The sequence below is a fragment of the Cherax quadricarinatus genome, chromosome 71 (genome assembly GCF_038502225.1).
Source record: "Cherax quadricarinatus isolate ZL_2023a chromosome 71, ASM3850222v1, whole genome shotgun sequence".
In the NCBI taxonomy this organism is placed as follows: Eukaryota; Metazoa; Arthropoda; class Malacostraca; order Decapoda; family Parastacidae; genus Cherax; species Cherax quadricarinatus.
In genome coordinates, this window is record NC_091362.1 from 23,903,577 (window position 1) to 23,931,048 (window position 27,472).

Genomic DNA, 27,472 nt, shown 5'->3' on the forward strand with positions numbered 1-27,472 from the left:
CCATGAGAATGTTATGTATAGTATAATGCCATTATATATGTGCTTGGCTCCTAGATTTGTGGCTCTTTTATGGCATTATACCTGATTTGAGATGTACTTTTGGAACAATAACCTCCCTTATTACATCCCTATGAATATACATTTTCATTTCTATTAGAAAGCCCAAAATAACATGAAAATTTGAACTTTTCATATTTGACTAAGTCACTGTAGAAACTATTTTACATTTTATTAACACTTCAGCCATTTCCCACCAAGGAAGGGTGACTTGAAAGAGAAGAAACACTTGTGTCATCAGTCCCTCCATCACTGTCTTGCCAGAGGCATGCCTACACTACAGTTAAAACACTGCAGCATATCAACACCCACCCTTCAGAGTGCAGGAATTGTACTTCCCACCTTCAGGACTCTGGTCCAACTAACTGGTTTCCCTGAATCCCTTCATAAATGTTACTTTGCTCACACTTCAACAGTATGTCAAGTTATAAAAACTATTCATTAACACTTAGGCCTGATTTTTAGAAGTCCAAAAAAGATAATTTGTTTCTAACAGTGCACTTAATGGGTGCAACAAGGCACAAAAAAGCTGACACATCTTCTCCCCATGTCCAACTCAACCTGTGTGAAAATTCAACGTTCGTAAAAGGCCTTAAGATCTGGAACTCCGTCTGAAGCATTGAAAGGTTCCCTATCTGCCAACCATTTCAAAGCTGTTGTTAAAAAACACCATCTCCTTAGCATAATTGAGACAGCAATCTGTTATGTCTAACAAAACCAGCTTTCATCCAGTTCTGCCCCTCATCTTCCTTCAACACCCATACATAATTGGTAACATATATTGTCCCATTTAATTGTATTGTAATCTAAAGTACCTTACTGTATCTTCAACATTTCTATATTCAGTCAGATGAAACTGAGGATCTTTGAATTAGTACTATGAAATAATATGTCTCTTTTGTGATAGACTATTTGCCATTAACTGTCTTATTGTAGTTAATTGCATAAGAATTCTTATTTAATATTATGTATATTAATTAACATGGCTTACAATTAGCTGGTCAAAATGCATTACATAATTTGTGGCCATCTTTTGTGCCTACCATTATATTAATTCATGTAAATTACATTGTATGGTTTAAATAAAAAAAGTATTTGTCAAAAATACTAAATATGTTTTTTTGTGTTGCCAGAATAATAGTGGATATTGTTTGTTGCTGTATCAACATGTGAGGACCAAGACTGTTTCAACCAAAAATACTGCTGGAACAAGTGTAGAGGTCTTTAAGAGGAAATTGGACAAGTATCTTCACCAGGTGCTGGATCAACCAGGCTGTGATGGAGTGGGTCAGTGGACCACCAGCAGTAACATCCTGGCAGAGCAGGCAAGCACCAGATGAGCCTGACCCCTGGCTGGGCTCTGGCAGTAGAAAAACACTCAGAACTCATCAGAGGTTAAGGTTAGTTTGTCAATAGTGTGTGCGAGGCGTTAATAATAATAATATATTTTATTTTGATATGATACATGTATGAAGGAAGGGACAAAACTTGTTCAACAAGACAGTCAAGTAAGAAGCCAAGTTGATACATGTATGTACAAACACCTTTATATATAGAGCATTTCTGGCAAACTTAAAATTAACTTAAGATTAATAAGGCAATAACAGTACATATGGTCATTAGATGAGTTACAATGAATACAAGAGACTTGAGTATTGTATTAAGTCATGCTATATGACTTTAATAAGTCTTGTAGAGAAGACATACTTTTTTATTATTAACCTTAGGCAGATACAATGGAGTGATTAATGTTTAACATAAGAACATAAGAAAGGAGGAACACTGCAGCAGGCCTGTTGGCCCATACTAGGCAGGTCCTTTACAATCCATCCCACTAACAAAACATTTGCCCAACCCAATTTTCAATGCCACCCAAGAAATAAGCTCTGATAACTCTACCCACTCATATGCAAGTCACACTCAAATCCAACCCCTCTCACTCATGTATTTATCCAACTTAAATTTGAAACCACCCAAGGTTTTAGCCTCAATAATCCAACTAGGTAGACTGTTCCACTCATCAACTACCCTATTTCCAAACCAGTACTTTCTCATATCCTTTCTAAATCTAAACTTGTCTAATTTGAATCCATTACTGCAGGTTCTCTCTTGGAGAGAGATCCTCAAGACCTTATTTATATCCCCTATGACATTTATTTGAGATGAATACAGATATTGAGAGCAAGTATATATTGATTATATTGATGAAAAAGTTTTACTTATGTTCATGATGTTGAACAAATGCATGTACAGGTTTTACATATGTATTTATGATGGGTTGGGATAGGTTAAGGAGATAAGGTGTTTTTTAACTGTAGTTTTAAAAATGCTGAACCAGTGGTTCTGGAGATTTCTGGTAGAGAGTTCCAGATTTTGGGACCTTTTATGTATGATGAATTTTTGAAAAGATTTAGCCTTACACGGGGAATGTCATAGAGGTTTTTGTGCCTAGTGTTGTGTCTAAGTCCTGTTGCAACTGCCAAGAAAGTGTTTTGGGTCGGGATTTATATTAGAATTTATTGTTCTGTAAATGTAGGTTGTACAATAGTATGAGTTAATGTTTTGTATAGTCAGTAGGTATAGGTCTTTGAAGAGTGAGGGGGTGGAGGGTTGTCTAGCAGTGGATTGTGTGATAAGTTGCACTGTGGCTTTTTGTTGTGTTATTATTGATTTTAGGTGGTTTGTCGTTGTGGAACCCCAGGCACAAATATGGGTAGATCAGTGAATAGTATAGTGTAAGTAGTGGTGTTTGTGGTACATAGTAACATATAGTGTAAGTAGTGGTGTTTGTGGTACATAGTAACATATAGTGTAAGTAGTGGTGTTTGTGGTACATAGTAACATACAGTGTAAGTAGTGGTGTTTGTGGTACATAGTAACATATAGTGTAAGTAGTGGTGTTTGTGGTACATAGTAACATATAGTGTAAGTAGTGGTGTTTGTGGTACATAGTAACATACAGTGTAAGTAGTGGTGTTTGTGGTACATAGTAACATATAGTGTAAGTAGTGGTGTTTGTGGTACATAGTAACATATAGTGTAAGTAGTGGTGTTTGTGGTACATAGTAACATACAGTGTAAGTAGTGGTGTTTGTGGTACATAGTAACATATAGTGTAAGTAGTGGTGTTTGTGGTACATAGTAACATATAGTGTAAGTAGTGGTGTTTGTGGTACATAATAACATATCTTTGAGAGGATGACAATTGTTTTAGAAACCTTTTTTGTTATGTGTTGGATATGGGTGTTGAATTTTAGGTTGCTGTCAAGGTGCCCACCCAGGAATTTTCCCTCTTTATGTTTAGCAATAAGGATGTTGTTAAGCATATTTAGTTGGTCCTCACTTGCTCTACTCCCAAACATAATGTAAAAGGTTTTGTCTATATTAGGTATGAATTTATTGATGGTCAACCAGGTTGCTCTTTTTGTGAGTTCTTCGTTAGCAATAGTGTTGAGTGAGGCTAAATTTGGGTAAGAGATGACAAAAGTTGTGTTGTCAGCAAAGAGAATAAGCGTAAATTGTTGTGATACTCTTGGAAGATCGTTGATGTATAAAAGGAAAAGGAGGAGGCCAAGAATGTTACCCTGTGGTACACCAGTGTCCAGGTCGAGGAGGTTGTGTCATTGACAGACATATTGTTTTCTCTTAGTGAGGTAGAACTTGATAAATGCAAGCACATGGCCTCTTATATTGTAATGATCAAGCTTGAGGAGTAGGATGCTGTGATCTACTGTATCAAAAGCTTTCTTAAGATTGATAAAAGGTCCAAGTGGGTATTCATTTTTATTTAGTGCTGTGTAAAGTAGGTCTAGCATTTTTATTATTGCATCATTTGTGCTTGTTTCTCCTGAAGCCAAACTGGCAGAGGTTGAGGATGCTTTGTGATGTTATGAAGGAATGTAACCTTTTGTGTACGAGTTTCTTGAAGATTTTGGAAAGTAAAGGCAAGTTTGATATTGGCTATAATTGTTTCTCTGTTGGGTCACCACCTTTGTGTATTGGTGTAATCCTTGTTAGCTTGAGTGTTGCCAGGAAAGTGTTAGTATCTAGAGATTTGTTGAAGAGTAATGCAGTGGTAGGTGAAAGGATTTGAGCCGCTCGTTTATACAGTAGTGGTGGCACTTGGGTTACATTCCTTGATTTGTTTTTTAGAGAGTTAATAATCATGATAACCTCAGTGGGCTGTGTTGGTGTAAGCTTGAGGGATGTTGGGAAGTTATGGCATTTTATTGAGCAGATCTTCAATCTTTGTCAGTTAGTTTATTAAATCCATCTCATGTAGTAACTGGGTTGATTGATGCCATCCAGATTAGATCTTTACAATGACTCTCCAGTAATAGTGTCATATAAATATTTTATAAATTTTGTTTCCAGAAACTGTGCATCTCCCACCAAGGTAGTGACCCAAACAAAGAAGAAATGCTTTTGCCATCACAGTCTTGCCAGAGTTGCACTGATACTACACCTCAAAACTGCTAATGTCTCCACCCGTCCTTTAGGGTGCAGGTACTATACTTCCTTAGTTGTGTTGTATAGTAATTGAAGAGAATTATTGGATAGATGTACTTGAAATATTTGTCATTTTATATTAGTGATTTATATTAAAAGTCATATACAGTAGACTGTCGTTTAACACGGTTTTGTCTTGCATGTTTTGGTTATAGCACGATTGAAGAATTGCGGTATTTTTTTGTTTGACACTTCGTAAAATTAGTTTAACATAGTTGTGGGAGGAAAAAAATTTTGAGCCTGCAGTCGCCCATGAGGCAGGATGGGCTACAGTCATCCCCCGTTACCCCCACCACCCTCCCAGCCTTCAGTTCAGTTCATACGTGTGTTGGACGAATCTGTGCCAGTAGCTCCCTGTGTCTGTTTAGATATGTATTAATTGCCATATCTTAAATCTGCCAAGCAATCATGGCACCCAGTAGGCATACAAGTGTTGCTGAAAGTTGCAAGAAAAGGTTTAAGCTTCTAAGTCTTAGAATTAACAAACAAAATAGAGATATTAGACAAGAGATAGCCTGTGGCAGGAATGAAGAGTCATTTTGTACACAAAAAGAATGATTTAAATACGAGTTTGTATAACAACTGTCTGACTTGACTGACTGACTGACTTTGCCCTTGTAGTAGACCCTGTCAGTTATTAAAGTACAGGTCGGCCCATCACTAATCCGGCATCATTGGGACCTGTAGTGTGCTGTATTAGTGAGTTTGCTGGATTACAGAGTGGTTAGGTTAGAATACACTTAATTAACCTATCAATGAAATTTGAGTCAGTATAATGATGAAATTTGAGTCAGTATAATGATGAAATTTGAGTCAGTATAATGATGAAATTTGAGTCAGTATAATGATGAAATTTGAGTCAGTATAATGATGAAATTTGAGTCAGTATAATGATGGAATTTGAGTCAGTATAATGATGGAATTTGAGTCAGTATAATGATGGAATTTGAGTCAGTATAATGGAATTTGAGTCAGTATAATGATGAAATTTGAGTCAGTATAATGATGAAATTTGAGTCAGTATAATGATGAAATTTGAGTCAGTATAATGATGAAATTTGAGTCAGTATAATGATGAAATTTGAGTCAGTATAATGATGAAATTTGAGTCAGTATAATGATGAAATTTGAGTCAGTATAATGATGAAATTTGAGTCAGTATAATGATGAAATTTGAGTCAGTATAATGATGAAATGAGTCAGAATAATGATGAAATTTGAAATTATGCTAGCTGAAATTAGTGCCGGATTACTGATGGAACCGAATAACTGATTGCCAGATTAGTGATGACTGACCTGTACTAGTAGTAGTCCCTGTCAATTATATAGTACTTGTAGTAGTCGCTGACAATTATATAGCACTTGTAGTAGCCCTGACAGTTATATAATAGTTTGTTTTAGTGGTCTACTGTATCAGATGCTTTCCTTAGGTCAGTGAAGAGCCCCAGAGAATATTCATTTGTTTCAGTTGCTGTACAGTATATAGTAATTCGAACATCCGAGGTAGTACAATTTATTATATAGTCTTACATTTTTAAGTTTGTAATTAGTTCTTTCACAGTGGTAGAATACAAATATTCTATATTTCACTCTGTTATTAACCCTTTCAGGGTCCAGAGGCCAAATTTCAAAGTGTGCACCAGGGTCCAAGAATTTTGCAGAAAATTTTTTGTTATTTTTTCTTATGAAATGGTAGAGAAACTTTTTCTGAAAGTAATAAAACAAAAAGTACTAAATTTGATGGAAAATTGATGAAATTATACTCTTGCAATTTTGCCGACTTTGACTCCCATTTTAGGTGAATTACAATATAAAAGTCAACCAAATTCTTAGCTATTTCACTAGTATTACTTCAATTCTATCGAATGAGCACAAGAAATTGCTTGGTCAACTGTTTCAACTACAAAATAAAGTGATCGGAAATTGGTAATTTGGCCAATTTAATGCAAAGATCAAAATATTCCAATTTCAAAATAGGGTCCAGAATAAACAACACAGGCATTCCTGGCACTAAACTAACATTTCCTCTGTTCATTAGTTATGTTTTTAGGCTTTACAAATTAATTCCATTTTGATTTTTTATTCACATAATGAATTTTTATTCAGATCAAAGAATAGAAGATTTACTGTTATGCAATATTGTAATAATTGTATAAATGATATCACCACATTTGTGAATGTATATTAGACCCAACAGCTGGCGTGTATTATATGTGTAAGGTCATTTGTTTACTCTTGAACATCGGCGAAAATTTAACATTTCCACTACTCTGAGCTCAGTTTCAAGCCATTTCCAAAACTATAACCAATCAAAATCATCTCTTATTTCTGTAATATATCTTCCATTCTATCAAATGAGACCAAGAAATCACAAATACAACTATAAAAAACATACTAAAAAACACTGCAGAGTCGCTGTTTTAATCGAAAATTATGGTCTCAGTTTTTTTCTCTCATTATGCACTGTGTGCTGCAGGATTTGTTTTATGTGGTGCACACATACCACATAGATGTATTCTCTCATATCTAGGCCCAAATTTACCACTCACAGCTTATCTGAATGAGCTGAGCTCATGGTGTAGAACTACTGTTTGGACCCTCAACTCAAAGCCGTAGAACTACAGCAGGGACCCTGAAAGGGTTAATGATACAATTAATTTATGATAAAATCAATCTTATTTTTTTAGTTCGTAATTAACCCCTGGACTGTCTTACGAGCCACCGTATTTGACGTATCTATACACACAAATTCTACCGGCTTCAAATCAAGCAGGAGAGGGCTGGTAGGCCTACATGAGAGAGAATGGGTTTGAGTGGTGGGTGTGCACCCTGTGAAAAAAAAATCTGGGACTCAGTGGTGCATTGTGGGAATGCCATCTTGGTAGTCCATTTTCACCATGCCTCGCAGTAAGAAGTACCTCACTCCTTGGCGGATTAGAGGTCTTTTGTTCCCAAGTGATAGCTCTAACATCGATGGAAGTGTCAGTGAAAGTGAATTCCATGGCTTTCAAGTGGGTGTGACCAAGAACAGTGCCCAGGATAATGTAATTAGTGATGAAAACCCAGATGACCCACGACCTTTCACCTCTGGTGCTTGGCCGGCTCTTTCACGTTCACCTGTACCAGGACGAAAGAGGAAACTATTTGCCCATGTACAAGACTCAGATGTGAGCAGTGAAAGTGATAGTGATAATGATTTCAAAGCTATTGAAAGCAGTTCTAGTTACAACAGTGCGGGTGAATATTCCCCAGTGAAGAGGCAGTATATAGGACATAGCATGCGGTCTGGCAGTGTGTCATATGCTGTTCCAAGGGGAAGGAGTAAATCTCGGAGCACATCCGTTGGCCCTACACCACGAACTGATAGTGAAGATGACAATATTGTTATGATGGGTATGAATGATGTGAGTGAGGCAGCAGGTGGTAGTGATGATAGCGATAGTGGCATGAGTCATGTGGCACCAGCAGCGGGCCACGCTACTACTGACACTGCTGACTCTGCACAACCACAACCAGCCTCACCCAACCCCACACTCCCACAACCTGCACAACCACAATCACGTTTCAATATCCAGAACCCACCAGCTGACCGCATCTCGGATTGGCAGCAAGGTGATGAGTCTGTTCCCAGTCCCCATGACTTTGATGAAACACAAAGTGGAATACGGCCATCATGTACACTTGGGAACAATGCCACTGAACTGGAATGCTTTCAGTTGTTCTTCGATGAACTTCTGCAGCTGTGATGGATTACAACCTCAATATGCACTTAGTGGACAAATGTGACATGCAGATTGGGTTTGCTGATTGTGTTTGCAAGAGTTATAAGTGGTACATAAAACTCTTTTTCCATCTTGACATTTCCATGCTGAATGCTTATAATATGTATAAGTTGTTATTTTCATATAGTCGGACTTGAGTCCTGGAAATGGGAAGTACAATGCCTGCACTTTAAAGGAGGGGTTTGGGATATTGGCAGTTTGGAGGGATATGTTGTGTATCTCTATACGTATATGCTTCTAAACTGTTATATTCTGAGCACCTCTGCAAAAGCAGTGATAATGTGTGAGTGTGGTGAAAGTGTTGAATGATGATGAAAGTATTTTCTTTTTGGGGATTTTCTTTCTTTTTTTTGGGTCACCCTGCCTCGGTGGGAGACGACCGACTTGTTGAAAAAAAAAAAAAAAAAAAGTTGAAGACCAACAACAAACCCAAATATGGTGAATTTTGTTTGTCAGTTATCAGACAAATAATATTCAAGTACCCAGGAACAACACTTGCAATAGACCAGCGCCCACAAAATTATCAACACATGCTCTATTGTCTGAGGCCTGGTGATCACTACCCCATACCACTGCCTGCTACTGCTCTCGAGAAAAATGCTCAGAAGAGGCGTTTTGTCTGTGGGCATACCACAAAATGCCCACAAAAATGCAGACACTCGTTTTATGTGTGAGGAGTGTAAGACACCATTGTGCTTATACCCATGTTTCAAAGAATTCCATAAGCTGCAGCAGTTCTAGAAAAGTGTCCAGTGATTGTACATCTGTATATATATTGTAGAACAATTGTAATAAAGAATTTTATATATTGATTGTTTGTGTAAACAAGTTTTATAAACATTATGATGATACTAGTGTTTTTGCTATAATTGTGTTACATTCAACGAGTGTATATATGAACATTGCACCATACTTTGGTCTCACAGGCCACAAAAGTTATGTGGAAAAATAAAATAGTGAAAAAAAAAACAAGAAACCTTCGAATAAAAGTAAACCAAAGTTTACCGGGTGAGTGGCAGTCACCACTGTTACCATACACGGCTCATTTTCTGCAGACTTCACGCCTCTATATCTCGGTAAGTACTGATGGCAAAAAATTTTTTGGACTAAAACAATCAGAAAAATAATCTTAAAATTTTCATAAGAAAAAATAATTTTTTTTCGAATATTTTGCGACACCAGGAGACACTTCAGGATTAGGGCTTGTGACAGTCAAAGGGTTAAGTTCATTTACTCTATTATTAACAAGAGGTAATACAGACCAATATCTAACTCGTGCTTTTATTGAGCCTAATCCGCAAAAGACTTGGCAGACGATGCAACATCCCCCCAATGAAAAGCAGGGGTGTCACTAGCACGTTAAGAGACCATACAATAAGTGTCAGGGGCCCGAGACTGTTCAACTGCCTCCCAGCATACATAAGGAGGATTGCCAACAGACCCCTGGCAGTCTTCAAGCTGGCACTGGACAAGCACCTAAAGTCGGTTCCTGACCAGCCGGGCTGTGGCTCGTACGTTGGTTTGCGTGCAGCCAGCAGTAACAGCCTGGTTGATCAGGCTCTTGCTCCTGGGGGATTTCAACTTGAGGCACCTAAAATGGAAGAATATAGCAAATAATAATGTTGCAGTGATAACACCAGGAGGCAGCTCAAACGAGAACTCACACAGGAGCCGAGTCTCGACCCCTGCAACCACAATTAGGCGAGTACACACACACACACGAGCTTTTAAATCTCTGCACAAAATTCAACTTAAACCAGCAAATAATAGAGCCTACTAGACTGGAGAATGCACTAGATCTCATCTTCACTAACAATGATGATCTGATAAGAAATGTCACCATATCAAAAACAATATACAGTGGACCCCCGCTTAACGATCACCTCCAAATGCGACCAATTATGTAAGTGTATTTATGTAAGTGCGTTTGTACGTGTATGTTTGGGGGTCTGAAATGGACTAATCTACTTCACAATATTCCTTATGGGAAAAAATTCGGTCAGTACTGGCACCTGAACATACTACTGGAATGAAAAAAGTTCGTTAACCGGGGGTCCACTGTACTCAGATCACAACATAATCGAGGTTCAGACATGTATGCGCGGAGCCCCAGACCGACAAAATGAGATCAGTCATGAGGGAGCCTTCACCAAATTCAACTTCAATAACAAGAACATAAAGTGGGACCAAGTAAATCAAGTCCTAAGCTGGTAAGATGGACTAAGCAACACAGACCCCAACTTATGCCTAGAACAGATTAACTCGGTGGCACTTGATGTATGCTCAAGGCTTATTCCTTTAAGAAAAAGGAGGAGTAGATGTAAAATAGAGACAGGCGCTCCCTTTACAGGCGACGGAAAAGAATAACAGAGTGGCTAAAAGAGGCCAATATATCTGAAATGCGTAGGGAGTCACTGGTCAGAGAAATAGCAAACATCGAACTTAAGCTAAAGGAATCTTATAGGAGTCAAGAATCGTGGGAAGAACTAAAAGCCATAAATGAAATCGAAAGAAACCCAAAGTACAGTGCACCCCCGCTTAACAATCGCCTCCCAATGCGACCAATTATGTAAGTGTATTTATGTAAGTGCGTTTGTACGTGTATGTTTGGCTGGGCTATACACCACCTGGCTGAGCTATACAACACCTGGCTGGGCTATACTCCACCTGGCTTGGTTATACACCACCTGGCTTAGTTATACTCAGATGGTCTCTACAGATTCAGCATTTTCCATAAATGTAACAACTTTTCTGACTAGGATGTTAATCTCTGAAGTATTGTAGCTCCTGCTCCTGTGTCCTCACATCAAACAAGCAAATGTTATTGTCTGCTAGATGGTTTGTACATAAGATCAAATGAATAGATCTTTGATTATGCAGCATCCTTGGCTGGGGTTGAACTAGAGTAAAAAACATAATAGTTACATCTTTTTTTTTTTTTTTTGATGTTCTGGTGGTGTTAGTGTTAGCAAAGTAGGAATAATCAGGGGATTCAGAGACCCTGGTTAGTGCAACTTTGAGTCCTGGAGGTGGGAAGTACAGTACCTGCACTCTGAAGGATGGGTGAGAATGTTACAGTCTTGGAAGTGGGAAGTCCAGTACCTGTACTCTGAAGGATGGGTGAGAATGTTACAGTCCTGGAGGTGGGAAGTACAGTACCTGTACTCTGAAGGATGGGTGAGAATGTTACAGTCCTGGAGGTGGGAAGTACAGTACCTGTACTCTGAAGGATGAGTGAGAATGTTAGTCCTGGAGGTGGGAAGTACAGTACCTGTACTCTGAAGGATGGGTGAGAATGTTACAGTACTGTAGGTGGGAAGAACAGTACCTGTACTCTGAAGGATGGGTGTGAGGATGTTACAGTTCTGGAGGTGGGAAGTACAGTACCTGCACTCTGAAGGATGGGTGAGGATGTTACAGTTCAAAGGGTCACATTAACTGTGGTGTTGCATTGCTTCTGACAAGACAGCTATTGAATGAATGATGATGAATGTCTTTCCTATTTTATTTAATTGCCCCATCATGGTGGGAGATGACTGATATGTAAAAAAAAATATATAATCTTTTTCTGTATTATTTTTCAGGTCTCTGTATTAAAGACTGCTACACAGTTTTGAATGGCAGATGACCAATTGCTGGATAATCAATGATGTATTTATTTAGCCACACAGTTGTGTGCATGATAATTTGTATAAATAATGTGTATAAATGTGTAGGATGAGGATCTTCCATGACACTGTATATCTCTGAATTCATATAGGTAATGAATAACAGCATTTTTATGCCTTTCTCATAATTCAGTGTTATACAGCAGCATTGTACAATCAGTGCCATTTTGTGATGTAGTGCTTGTGAGGTCACTGAGGGAGACATAACCCCAGTAAAGTGTCACACACCTTGCCTTGGCAAATAGCTGTCAGACATGCCTCTCGGCTTAAGTCAGGTCTTTTATTCTTGAACTGGTGTCAGGTTGTAACATGTGGTCTATGCCTTATGGGGAAGGGGGAGTGCCTTAAGGACCATATAAGCTCAAGGAAACAGCTAGAGAGAGAAAGAGAGATGGAGGGGGGGGGTTGGTGACAGGTCCGGTGAGCAGAAGCCCTGGACAGTCGTGTGTGTAGTGGACCATGCATTGCGAATCTTGGGTCAGCTGGTCGGTGAATTAAGAATGAGTACAAGTCCGTGTTACTGATAACATCTACCCTTTCTCTGGTAATAAGTCTCATAGGTCAATTGTTTATATTATGTAATTTTCCATCAGGATATGTTGTATTCTCGCTCTTTATGTTAGGTAAACTATAGTCATAGTTCTCATTTTTATTTGTACCCTCTTATGCTATTCCATATTCTGTTACAGACTGGGATAATACAGGAGATGGGTTCACTTGCTGGGATACCTCAGGCAGAGTGGGTAAAGGTCTCACAATTTTCAGAAGTTTTTTTCAATGTGCCAACCATCCCAGGCAGGGTGACCTAAAAAGAAAAACGTAAGTTTTTTTTATATTTAGTGATGTATACAGGAGAAGGTATTACTAGCCCCTGGCTGCTGGCATTTTAGTAGCCTCTTATGACGCATGACTTTCAGTGGAAAAATTATTTTCTTATGCTTAGATGTTGCTGGCATAGCAGTGTGGTACAGTTGTCTTAGTCATGGAACAATAATGTATAAAGCCAGGATTACCTATACATTTATCATTTACAAGTCATAGTAATGGTATAGACATGTACAATATTGTACAGTACAGTGGTACCTTGGGATATGAAATTAATTAGTTCCAGAAGGCTGTTTGAGTGCCGATACCAAACGAATTTGTTCCCATAAGGAATAATGTAAATTAGATTAATCCATTTCAGACCCCCAAAAAAACACTTAGAAAAGCACTTGCATAAATACACTTGCATAATTGTTCGAGTTTTGAGGGGTTCGTATCCCGAGGTACCACTGTATAATGTTCGTATCCCGAGGTACCACTGTACTTTGGTTAGTGTGGATCTAGTGGGCCCAGAGATTTTAATATCAGTATTATATAATATTAATTATGAGGTTTGTATATAACATTGGTGGTGATGTGTCCCTAAAAATACTGAGCACAATAAACATGATTAAAGATCTATTAGAATTTTACCCAACTTATAATGACGATAAAAAAGAATACAGCCTCTCCTCACTTAGCGATGTATTTGTTTGCCAACGACTCGGATTTATGACAGGCTCTGTCCAGTATGCATACATAAATAATGTATATTAGACCTGATTGGCTCTATTCTGTTTATTACAATATATAGTACACTGCTGTATAAATATTTAAAAGTATACTAAAAATGTTATAAATGTTGCAGAGGCGACATTAATACCATTATAGTATGATCCTCACTTAAATACAGATTTGTTTACTGACATGGTCTTAGGAACGGAACTCCATCGTTAAGTGAGGAGAGGCTGTATAACAGTACCAGGAAGTTAAGTGAGGAGAGGCTGTATAACAGTACCAGGAAGTTAAGTGAGGAGAGGCTGTATAACAGTACCAGGAAGTTAAGTGAGGAGAGGATCTATAACAGTACCAGGAAGTTAGAAAGACATTATATACTGACCTATGGTAATAAATAGCAGTAAAAATGTTATGTTAGAATCTTTTTTTTGTTAGCAATTATTTAAGTTCCCAAAATATTTTTAATATAAATGTAATTAACTGATTAGGGCTACAACCATGTAAAACCTTTATAGATTACACGTAGTCTGGGTTTGTCATTCTAAATGCTGGACCTAATTGTAGACAGCCTGTACTGTCTACACAGACAGCCCATGCTGTCTGCCAGCTTAGTTCATATTTCGCGCCACTCAGATGCTGCCCTCTGTAGCCAGGCCTCACGGTAGGCACGCCAGCCTGCCTGCTCTTGCCTCGCTCTCACTCACACAGCGGCCTAGCAGCAAGACACAAGGCCTACTAGTAGCTCTCTCTCGTGGGATGGCCCTGCCTGGGCCATGGGCACAACACACAAGCCTGTGTACCCACCACGGCTTAACAATAAAGTAAGAAGCCTCCGAAGATGTATCATTTACTCCCCGCTACCAGAACACCAAACAAACGCGTTATATAATGAGCTGTCACTAGTCCGAGTTTATGTCGGTCTAAATGCTGGACCCAACAAGCTCTCACTAGTCGAACTCACAGAAAATCAATTTAGACTCGTTTTACTTTTTTTTTTAACCCTTTGAGGGTTTTCGTCGTACTAGTACGTCTTACGCGTAGGGGTTTTTGACGTACTAGTACTCATAAATTCTAGCGACCTCAAATCTAGTGGGAGAAAGCTGGTAGGCCTTCATATGAAAGAATGGGTCTATGTGGTCAGTGTGCACAGTCTAAAAAAAATCCTGCAGCACACGGTGCATAATGAGAAAAAAAAAACTTTTTCCATTTTTTTTTAATAAATCAGCGACTTTGCAGTGTATTTTCGTATAGTATTTATTGTTGTATTTTAGTTTTCTTGGTCTCATTTTATAGAATGGAAGACATATTACTGAAATTGAGATGATTTTGACTGGTTTTACAATGAAAGGTGCCTTGAAATTGAGCTCAAAGTAGCAGAAATGTTCGATTTTTACCAAACTTCAAAAGTAAACAAATCGTGCCAAGCGTGCAATACACGTCAACTGGTGAGTCTAATATTCTTTCACAAGTGCACCAATAATATTTATACCATTTTTTACACTAATGCAGTAGTCTGCATAACAGTAAATCTTATATTTTTTGTGAGAATAAAAATTCAAAGTGGAAAGCAAAAGAATATAAGAGGGGCCTTGAGACGTGACTAATGACTAGAGGAAATGTCATTTTAGTGCCAGGAATGTCTTTCTTGTTTATTCTGGACCCTATTCCGAAATTGGCATCTTTTGAAATTTGTGTGAAATTGGCAAAATTGCTAAATTCTGACCACTGTACTGGATAGTTGAATTTATAAATGGGTGGTTTCTTGCACCCATTCGATAGAAAAAATGGAGTTCTAGCGAAATATTCATGTTTTTTGTCGACTAGTACAGTGAAATTGGCCGAAAATGGGGCTCAAAGTGGGCAAAATCGCCGATCCGTAAACATCGCCGAGACCGCTAACTTTGCGAGAGCATAATTCCGTAAGTTTTCTATCAAATTTCAAACTTTTGGTGTCGTTATGATCGGGAAAAGATTCTCTATCTTTTCATAAGAGAAAATAATTTTTTTTTTTTTTTAAATTTGGCCGACCCTGAGAACGAGTTTCGGAGAGGGCCTGTCGACCCTCAAAGGGTTAACTGAAATTAACTCTATTTCAGTACAACACAATGTTTGTACAACTGTGCTTCTCACTTTATACTGACCCTCGACAGTGCTTCTCCCTTTATACTGACCCTCGACAGTGCTTCTCACTTTATACTGACCCTCGACAGTGCTTCTCACTTTATACTGACCCTCGACAGTGCTTCTCACTTTATACTGACCCTCGACAGTGCTTCTCACTTTATACTGACCCTCGACAGTGCTTCTCACTTTATACTGACCCTCGACAGTGCTTCTCACTTTATACTGACCCTCGACAGTGCTTCTCACTTTATACTGACCCTCGACAGTGCTTCTCACTTTATACTGACCCTCGACAGTGCTTCTCACTTTATACTGACCCTCGACAGTGCTTCTCACTTTATACTGACCCTCGACAGTGCTTCTCACTTTATACTGACCCTCGACAGTGCTTCTCACTTTATACTGACCCTCGACAGTGCTTCTCACTTTATACTGACCCTCGACAGTGCTTCTCACTTTATACTGACCCTCGACAGTGCTTCTCACTTTATACTGACCCTTGACAGTGCTTCTCACTTTATACTGACCCTCGACAGTGCTTCTCACTATACTGACCCTCGACAGTGCTTCTCACTTTATACTGACCCTCGACAGTGCTTCCCACTTTATACTGACCCTCGACAGTGCTTCCCACTTTATACTGACCCTCGACAGTGCTTCCCACTTTATACTGACCCTCGACAGTGCTTCCCACTTTATACTGACCCTCGACAGTGCTTCCCACTTTATACTGACCCTCGACAGTGCTTCCCACTTTATACTGACCCTCGACAGTGCTTCCCACTTTATACTGACCCTCGACAGTGCTTCCCACTTTATACTGACCCTCCACTGTGCTTCCCACTTTATACTGACCCTCCACTGTGCTTCCCACATTATACTGACCCTCGACAGTGCTTCCTACTTTATACTGACCCTCGACAGTGCTTCCCACTTTATACTGACCCTCCACTGTGCTTCCCACTTCATACTGACCCTCCACTGTGCTTCCCACATTATACTAACCCTCAACAGTGCTTCCCACTTTATACTGACCCACCACTGTGCTTCCCACTTTATACTGACCCACCACTGTGCTTCCCACTTTATACTGACCCTCAACTGTGCTTAACACTTTATACTGACCCTCGACAGTGCTTCCCACTTTATACTGACCCTCGACAGTGCTTCCCACTTTATACTGACCCTCGACAGTGTTTCCCACTTTATACTGACCCTCCACTGTGCTTCCCACATTATACTGACCCTCAACAGTGCTTCCTACTTTATACTGACCCTCGACAGTGCTTCCCACTTTATACTGACCCTCAACAGTGCTTCCCACTTTATAATGACCCTCGACAGTGCTTCCCACTTTATACTGACCCTCCACTGTGCTTCCCACTTTATACTGACCCTCGACAGTGCTTCCCACTTTATACTGACCCTCGACAGTGCTTCCCACTTTATACTGACCCTTGACAGTGCTTCCCACTTTATACTGACCCTCCACTGTGCTTCGCACATTATACTAACCCTCGACAGCGCTTCCCACTTTATACTGACCCACCACTGTGCTTCCCACTTTATACTGACCCTTAACTGTGCTTAACACTTTATACTGACCCTCGACAGTGCTTCCCACTTTATAATGACCCACCACTGTGCTTCCCACTGTATACTGACCCTTCACTGTGCTTCCCACTGTATACTGACCCACCACTGTGCTTCTCACTTTATACTGACCCTTCACTGAGCTTCCCACTTTATACTGACCTACCACTGTGCTTCCCACTTTATACTGACCCTCCACTGTGCTTCCCACTTTATACTGACCCTCCACTGTACTTCTCTCTTTATACTGACCCTCCACTGTACTTCTCACTTTATACTGACCCTCCATTGTGCTTCCTACTTTATACTGACCCTCCACTGTGCTTCCCACTTTACACTCGCACTGACTCTTCACTGTGCTTCCCACTTTACACTCACACTAACCCTCCACTGTGCTTCGCACTGTACAATCGCACTAACCCTCCACTCTGATTCGCACTTTATACTTGCACTAACCCTCCACTGTGCTACCCACTTTATACCTCTTCAAAGGGGGCTCCTTGGCGTGGTGAAGAGGCTCTTGGTCTGAGGAATTAGCCCTGTCGGTCTTCTTCCTCAGACCGAACCTAATTACCCCCCATTCTCCCCTCCCCTATCCCATCCTCCCCTTTTTCCATTCCTCCTCCTCCTCCCCACCCCTCCCTTTTGCCCTTCCCTTTTTTGGCCTTTGGGATTTCTCCCACAGGCGCGCTAGTTCCTAGGTAGGGGAAAGGACACCGGGGTCCATCCCATTCAGTTGAGGTTCTTGGCGGTGGCGTAGTTTGCCGTGGAATCTGGATTGCCTGGGGATGTCCCGATCCCTCTCCGGTATCCCGGAGTAGCTTTAGGTGTCTTTCGGGCGACGGATGTATCTCTGGAAGCCACCTTTCGGATTCTGGGGGTGGTGGCCGAAAGAGGTATGCTTTGTGGCGGATATCCGGCCGCCCTCTCTTTTGTCCACCGAGGTAGCTCGGCAGATGTGAGGTTGCTATCCCGGATTGCTGGTTTACTGGCATGAAGGGTAGGGTGTGGCACGGGTTCCATGCTGCATCTGCGCTACTAGCGGTGCTGAGGTCCTCTTGGGCGCGGAGGGAGATTTCCGGCCCTTTCATTCCTCCTGGGAACTATTCCTCCCTGCTCCCCCCTTTTTTTATTCTTTTCTTTATTTTTATTTTCTTTTCTTCTTTTTTTTTTTTCTTAAAAACAAAAAGCAAAGGAGTAACCTAACCATGGAGAACCCAATCCATGAACCCACTACCCCCGGGCCCCTTCTTGATACCGCACCCCATTCTGACCCTGCCTTGTGTTTAGACCACTCTTCGGACACTCCTGATACCCCTGTACCTCTTGCTGGTGCTGTTTCCTCACCCGCTTCAGGTACCGGGGCTTCGACTGACTCCTTCGATTTGTCTGAACTCCGCTCTCCTTTGACTATGCTTCCGGCGTCTCCCTCTACGGTACGGCAATTTTCGAATCGCCCGCCCATTTCACGCCGGACCAACTCCGGTCCTACTCCTAAACACCAACGTCAATCTCCTGATGATGCTCCTTCGTTACCTTCCCATTCTACTCGGAAAAGACCGACACGTCAAGCACTCTCTCTCCACGCTCAGTTTCGGACCACACAATGTACTAAATTCTTTACTTTAAGACCGACCTCTTCTTCTGCCTACCTTTCTGACCATAGTATTGGCAAAGTGCTCCTGCGTCATGTTGGTAGAGATATTTCATTTCATGCTCTCAAGAGCGGTACATGCATCGTCACTGTCCAGAATGCTACCCAAGCTCATGATCTTTCTCTCCTTTCGAATATCGATACTACTCCTATCACTATTGAAAAACATCTTTCTCTCAATTCTTGTAGTGGTACTGTCATTCTGCCCCATACCATAGTCCAACAGAATTTCCAGTCATGTGGCAATGACATTTTTGAACAGCTGGAACTCCAGGATCTCCCAATCCTCAAAGTAGACACTTATGTCCTTCCTGCCCGGGGGCGGAGACGTTACCCTTGCAATGTGGCTCATTTAACTTTTGACAGCCGAGAACTCCCGTCCTCTGTATATGTTGCGGGACATCGGTTACAAGTTCGAAAGGTGATACCTACACCGCAACAATGTAGAAATTGCTGGCGTTTTGGTCACCCAGCGAAATATTGCAGATCTATGGCCGAATGCCCAGTCTGTGGTGCCGACGACCATTCAAATACATCTTGCAGTCAACCTCCATCTTGCCTTAATTGTAATGAAGCTCACCCTTCGTACTCCCGCCGTTGCCAGGTCTACTTAAATGAACGTGAAATCCGTTGCATCAAAGAGGCAGAAGGTCTCCCTTATGCTATGGCAGTTACTCATCTCCGCCTCCAAGGGAGACTACCCCGTGTTTCTTATTCTCGTGTTTCCAAACATCCTCCCACTTCTGGGGTCCCATCTTCTGCAGCCTCCTCTGTTGTTACCCCTCCCATAGCCACTCCGGCATCTAATCCTTTTGCTGTCCTTGGCTCTGACATCCCGACTACAACTCAGTCTGTTCTCACATCTTCGCATCCTTCCTCACAAGCCCCAGTATCGACAAGACCTCGTACGACACCTAATACCAATCGCCCCTCTACTTCTCAGAAGTCCAAAAAATCCACATTGCTCAAATCTTCTTTGCCCCTTCCTTCCCTTCTTCCACCTCCACACTTTACCTTTCCAGTCTCTCTACCTAGTTCTTCCCCTCTCTCTGGCTCTATTACAAGTGTGGAGATTCACCCTCCTCCTCGTACTATGCCTTCCACCCCCGTCCCCTCCCAAGTTTCTCGCTCTTCTGCCACCTCCCAGGTTTCTCCCTCTTCTGTCCCCCCCCCACACTTCATCTCCAGTCCCTTACACTCTTCCCTCCCCCTCTACTTTGGTACAGTCCATTACTGTCCCAATCTTTACTCACCCTCCTCCTTCTATCTCCAATATGGTCTCCCATACATCTTTGAATTCAGAAACACTTGAAGCCATTTCAGAATATATTGCAGAAACTAAACCTTCAATGGACACTGATTCACTTCCTGTTCCTTCTCTTCCCTTTCCTCCATCTTCACAACCCCATTCTTCGCAACGCTCCGTTCCTTTGCTACTTGAACGTCTTCCAATGCCACCACACGTTGACTTTTCTAACCCCTCTAGTCCGTAGGTGCCTTTACCTACAGATTCCTGGTATTTTCTTCATCGCCAATCATGGCCTATTTACAGTGGAATATCCGCGGCCTCAGGGGTAATCGGGGTGAGCTTCAGATGTTGCTTTCCAGGTTTTCCCCTGTTGGTGCTTGCTTACAAGAACCAAAATTACACTCGGCTGTCTTCCAACCTATCTCAGGCTATAATTTATTTTATTCTTCGGATCCTTTCTCAGATGGGACCTTTAATGAAAGTGCCCTTCTTCTACGCAGTGATATTCCATACTGTCAACTATTTGTCCATATCTCGCTGCATTACACTGCAGCCCGTATCCACTTGAATAAGTGGTTTACAATATGTTCTTTATATCTCTCTCCTTCTCGAGCATTTTCTATCCCAGACTTTGCCTTTCTTGTTTCATCCTTACCACCACCACTTCTATTACTTGGTGATTTTAATGCCCACCATTTCCTCTGGGGGGGGGGGTCTTATTGTGACTCACGTGGCATCCAGTTGGAGGCTTTTCTCACCTCTCGCCCCCTCCATGTTTTAAATACGGGCACTCCCACCCATTTTGATCCTCGTACTCATACTCTCTCTTGCATCGATCTATCAGTCTGCTCTTCCTCCACTGCACTAGACTTCACCTGGTCTGTTCTACCAGACTTACATGACAGCGATCATTTTCCGATCATTCTTACTTCTCCTTCCTATTCACCACCTTTCCGTAGCCCTCGCTGGCAATTTGATCGGGCAAATTGGGATCTTGACTCACACCTCACTGCTTTTAGTGTGGTTCCTTCTTCATCCTCCATTGATGAGCTCCTACACATCTTCTCGACGTCAGTTTATACCGCAGCTTCTCATTCTATACCCCAAACCTCAGGCAGGCATTCTCAGAAGTGCGTGCCTTGGTGGTCTCCTGCTTGTGCTCATGCAGTACATTTGAAACGTGCTGCATTGGGCAGGTACCGGTACAATAGAACCGCTGAGAGACTTCTTGATTTTAAGCAGAAGCGTGCGATCGCTCGCCGTGTCATCCGTGAAGCTAAACACACTTGTTGGCGAGACTATGTTTCCACCATCACCTCTGCTTCTTCTATGAGTGCAGTCTGGAAAAAAGTGAGGAAATGGAGTGGTAAATACTCTCCTGACCCGGCTCCTGTTCTACGGGTCGCTGGTGTTGATGTAGCAAACCCTCTCTGTTGCCATTGAACTTGGCACACATCTGGTCCGTATTTCCCGAGGGCTCCATCTATGCCCCTCGTTTCTTTCCTCAAAGTCTGCCAGAGAGTTAGTACCCTTGGACTTTTCTTCTCTCAGAGAAGAACAGTATAATGTGCCTTTTACACTTCAAGAACTGGAGGCAACGCTCTCAGCTTGCCGATCATCGGCAGCTGGGCCTGACGACATTCATATTCGTATGTTACAACATTTACATCGGTCAGCCCTTGTAGTCCTCTTACACCTCTTCAATCTTATTTGGGCACAAGGAGTTCTTCCCCAGCTGTGGAAATCTGCCATTGTTCTCTCTTTCCGCAAACCGGGTACTACAGGACATGATGCCTCCCACTATCGTCCCATCGCTCTTACTAGTGCAGTTTGCAAAGTGATGGAACGTCTCGTAAATCGATGTTTAATGTGGTATTTAGAGACACACAACAGTCTCTCCGCTAGTCAATATGGCTTTCGTAAGGGTCGTTCTACCCTTACTACGCTTGGATACGTATGTTCATAATGCCTTTGCGAATAATCACTCGGTTATTGCCATATTTTTTGACCTTGAGAAGGCATATGACACAACTTGGAGGTATAATATTTTGGCCCAGGCCCATTCCTTAGGCCTCCGAGGCAATCTACCATCCTTCCTTAAGAACTTTTTAACTGACAGACATTTCCGTGTTCGAGTCAATAATGTTCTTTCCCCGGACTTCGTCCAAGCTGAAGGTGTCCCTCAGGGATGTGTTCTAAGCGCAACACTTTTTCTCCTTGCTATAAATGATTTGGCCTCTGTTCTTCCACCCAATATTTGGTCATCACTCTATGTTGATGACTTCGCTATTGCTTGTGCAGGTGCTGACTGTCATCTTATTGCAGTTTCTCTCTAGCATGCGGTCGACCGTGTTTCCACTTGGGCCACCACGCATGGGTTTAACCCTTTCAGGGTCCGTCCCGTAGATCTACGGCTTTACATTCAGGGTCCAAACCGTAGATCTACGCCATGAGCTCAGCTCACTCTGATAAACTGTGAGTGGTACATTTGGGCCTAGATATGAGAGAATACATCTATGTGGTATGTGTGCACCACATAAAACAGATCCTGCAGCACACTGTGTATAATGAGAGAAAAAAAAATGAAATCATGATTTTTCGATTAAAACAGCAACTTTGCAGTGTTTTTTCGTATGTTTTTTATAGTTGTATTTGCGATTTCTTGGTCTCATTTGATAGAATGGAAGACATATTACAGAAATAGAGATGATTTTGATTGGTTTTAGCATTGGAAATGGCTTGAAACTGAGCTCAAAGTAGCGGAAATGTTAAATTTTTGCCGATATTCAAGAGTAAACAAACGACCTCACACGTCTAATACACGTCAGCTGGTGGGTCTAATATACATTCACAAATATGGTGATGATATTTATACAATTATTACAGTATTGCATAACAGTAAATCTTCTATTTTTTGGTGTGAATAAAAATTCATTATGTGAATAAAAAATCAAAATGGAATTTATTTGTAAAGCCTCAAAACATAACTAATGAACAGAGGAAATGTTAGTTTAGTGCCAGGAATGCCTACATTGTTCATTCTGGACCCTATTTTGAAATTGGAATATTTTGAACTTTGTGTTAAATTGGCCAAATTAACAATTTCCGATAACTTTATTTTGTAGTTGAAACAGTTGACTTGGCGATTTCTTGTGCTCATTCGATAGAATAGAAGTAATACTAGTGAAATAGCTAAGAATTTGGTTGATTGGAATAATGTAATTGGCCTAAAATGGGTCAAAGTCGGCAAAATCGCCGATTCGTAAATATCGCTGACACATCAAAATTCGCGAGAGCATAATTTCGTCAATTTTCCACCAAATTTCGTACTTTTTGTTTTATTGCCTTCACAAAAAGATTCTCTACGATTTCATAAGAAAAAATAACAATTTTTTTTTTTTTGATAATTCTTGGACACTGGTGCGTGACTCCAGATTTGGGCCTTGGACCCTTTCAGGGTTAACCCTTTCAGGGTCCGTCCCGTAGATCTACGGCTTTACGTTCAGGGTCCAAACCGTAGATCTACGCCATGAGCTCAGCTCACTCTGATAAACTGTGAGTGGTACATTTGGGCCTAGATATGAGAGAACACATCTATGTGGTATGTGTGCACCACATAAAACAGATCCTGCAGCACACTGTGTATAATGAGAGAAAAAAAATGAAATCATGATTTTTCGATTAAAACAGCAATTTTGCAGTGTTTTTTCGTATGTTTTTTATAGTTGTATTTGCGATTTCTTGGTCTCATTTGATAGAATGGAAGACATATTACAGAAATAGAGATGATTTTGATTGGTTTTAGCATTGGAAATGGCTTGAAACTGAGCTCAAAGTAGCGGAAATGTTAAATTTTTGCCGATATTCAAGAGTAAACAAACGACCTCACAAGTCTAATACACGTCAGCTGGTGGGTCTAATATACATTCACAAATATGGTGATGATATTTATACAATTATTACAGTATTGCATAACAGTAAATCTTCTATTTTTTGGTGTGAATAAAAATTCATTATGTGAATAAAAAATCAAAATGGAATTTATTTGTAAAGCCTCAAAACATAACTAATGAACAGAGGAAATGTTAGTTTAGTGCCAGGAATGCCTACATTGTTCATTCTGGACCCTATTTTGAAATTGGAATATTTTGAACTTTGTTAAATTGGCCAAATTAACAATTTCTGATCACTTTATTTTGTAGTTGAAACAGTTGACTTGGCGATTTCTTGTGCTCAATCGATAGAATAGAAGTAATACTAGTGAAATAGCTAAGAATTTGGTTGATTGGAATAATGTAATTGGCCTAAAATGGGAGTCAAAGTCGGCAAAATCGCCGATCCGTAAATATCGCTGACACATCAAAATTCGCGAGAGCATAATTTCGTCAATTTTCCACCAAATTTCACCTTCACAAAAAGATTCTCTACGATTTCATAAGAAAAAATAAAAAAATTTTTTTTTTGAAAATTCTTGGACACTGGTGCGTGACTCCAGATTTGGGCCTTGGACCCTGAAAGGGTTAAATTTTCAAGTACCAAAACTCACCAAATTACTTTCACTAGACGCTCTGTTATCTCTGATCATCCTTTGTATCTCTATGGCTCCCGTATCCCCGAACGTGATACAGTGAGGTTTCTAGGCCTTCTCTTTGACCGTAGGTTATTCTGGAAACCTCACATTACCTCTCTGAAGGCAACTTGTCACAGCCGGCTAAACCTTCTTAAAACCCTTGCTCATCTTTCCTGGGGAGCTGATCGTCGAACTCTGCTTCGCCTACATTCAGCCCTCGTTTTATCGAAACTTGATTATGGTGACCAGATTTATTCCGCGGCATCTACTGCTACTCTCTCTAGCCTTAACTCTATCCATCACCAAGGATTACGTTTGTGCCTTGGTGCTTTTCGCTCTTCCCCTGTTGAGAGCCTCTATACAGAAGCGAATGTTCCATCCTTGTCTGATCGCTGTGATGCCCATTGCCTTCGCTACTATGTACACTATCACAATCTACACAATCCTTCCATTTATAGAATATTAGTAGACATTCTCTATTCGTTCGCTGCCCCTGTTTGCTCCATCCCTTTTCTCTTCGCCTACATTCACTCTTGTCTTCCCTTCAGTTACCACCTTTATATGTTCATGTAGCATCTCACTTTTCCCTACCCCCCTGGGAAGTTCCAGCTGTTCGGATCTGTTCTTTCTCACTCCCTTGCTCGAAAGCTCAACTGCCTACGGTGGCTTCCCGCTCTCTTTTTCTTGATCACTTCCACTCTCATTCTCATGCCACCGCTGTGTAGACAGATGGCTCTAAGTCTTCAGACGGCGTCGGATTCGCAGCAGTGTTTCCGGACAGCGTCGTGCGGGGGCATTTATTATCTTCAGCTAGCATTTTTACTGCTGAACTGTATGCCATTCTTGCAGCACTTATTCGTATCGCATCTATGCCTGTGTCATCATTTGTAGTAGTCTCGGACTCCATTAGTGCTCTACAGGCTATACGAAAATTTGATACATCTCATCCCCTAGTTCTCCGTATCCAACTTTGGCTATGCCGTATCTCTACCAAACATAAAGATATTGTTTTTTGTTGGGTCCCTGGTCATGTCGACGTACAGAGCAATGAACAGGCAGACACTGCTGCGTGGTCAGCAGTACATGACCTACCAATTTCCTATCGAGGTGTTCCATTTCTGGACTATTTTGCTGCAATAGCTACCCACCTTCGCACCCGTTGGCAACAACGTTGGTCAACTCTGCTCGGTAACAAACTTCATTCTATTAAACCGAGCATAGGTTACTGGCCGTCTTCTTGTCATCAGTGCTGAGGTTGGGAGACCACTCTCTCCCGCCTTCGCATTGGCCACACTCGTCTTACTCATGGGTATCTCGTGGAGAGGCACCCTGTTCCTCTCTGTGAGCAGTGTCAAGTTCCAGTATCGATTAGCCACATTCTGTTAGACTGCCCTCTCTATCAACGAGCACGCAATATTTACCTCCAACGTCGTCTTCGTTCTACTACTCTCTCTTTACCTTCCCTTCCCTTCTTGCTGATGGACCCTCCTTTAATCCTGACTCTCTCATTGACTTCTTGACAACGACTGATTTACTCCACAACGCGCTTCTTTTTGATTATAATAATAATACTAATACCCACTTTATACTCGCACTAACCCTCCACTGTGCTACCCACCACCTTACACTTGCACTAATCCTCCACTGTGCTACCCACCTTACACTCGCACTAACTCTCCACTCCTTTATCTGCTACCACATATATCCACCTTATCACCATGTGGTTTTAGCTTGTATTGTAATGTGTGATACTGAAGGTGTGTCTGGTCCTCAACTCAAACATGGCATTATTGTTGAAGAATCAGACACATGTACAACATATGATTATATTGTAGATGTTGCTCCATCCAGTGACTTTATTAATACAAGGACATATGTTCTTGTATTGATAAAGACACTGGATGGTGCAACATTTACAAATAAAGATACCCGGATGTTGTACATCTGGGTATCTAATTCTTTACCTTGTTGGTATTGTATACCATTCATGTACAACATAGTATTGTATACCATTCATGTACAACATGGTATTGTATACCATTCATGTACAGCATGGTATTGTATACCATTCATGTACAGCATGGTATTGTATACCATTCATGTACAACATGGTATTGTATACCATTCATGTACAACATGGTATTGTATACCATTCATGTACAACATGGTATTGTATACCATTCATGTACAACATGGTATTGTATACTATTCATGTACAACACGGTATTGTATACCATTCATGTACAACATGGTATTGTATACCATTCATGTACAACATGGTATTGTATACCATTCATTTGCAACATGGCTGCCTCTCTTACAGATTTTGCATGTTCTGTGACTAAAATATTGTGGTTTTTATGAGTGATGGGGTCGGTAGAAGGAAATAAATGGCCCAGGGTGAGAATACAGCAGGTTCTTGAGTAACATCGTTTTCTTATAACGTTGATGTGATAATAAAATTGAAAGAATATAATTATAAATTATTGTAACCCAAGAATTTGAAAAGTATGTGGTAATCATATGATAATTGTTTTGCTTAAAGTTAGTCTCCAGGAACCTATCGATGACGTTAACCCTTTGACTGTCGCGGCCGTATATATACGTTTGTGAGGTACCGTGTTTGACGTATATATACTCATAAATTCTAGCGGCTTCAAATCAGGCAGGAGAAAGCTAGTAGGCCCACATGTGAGAGAATGGGTCTGTGTGGTCAGTGTGCAC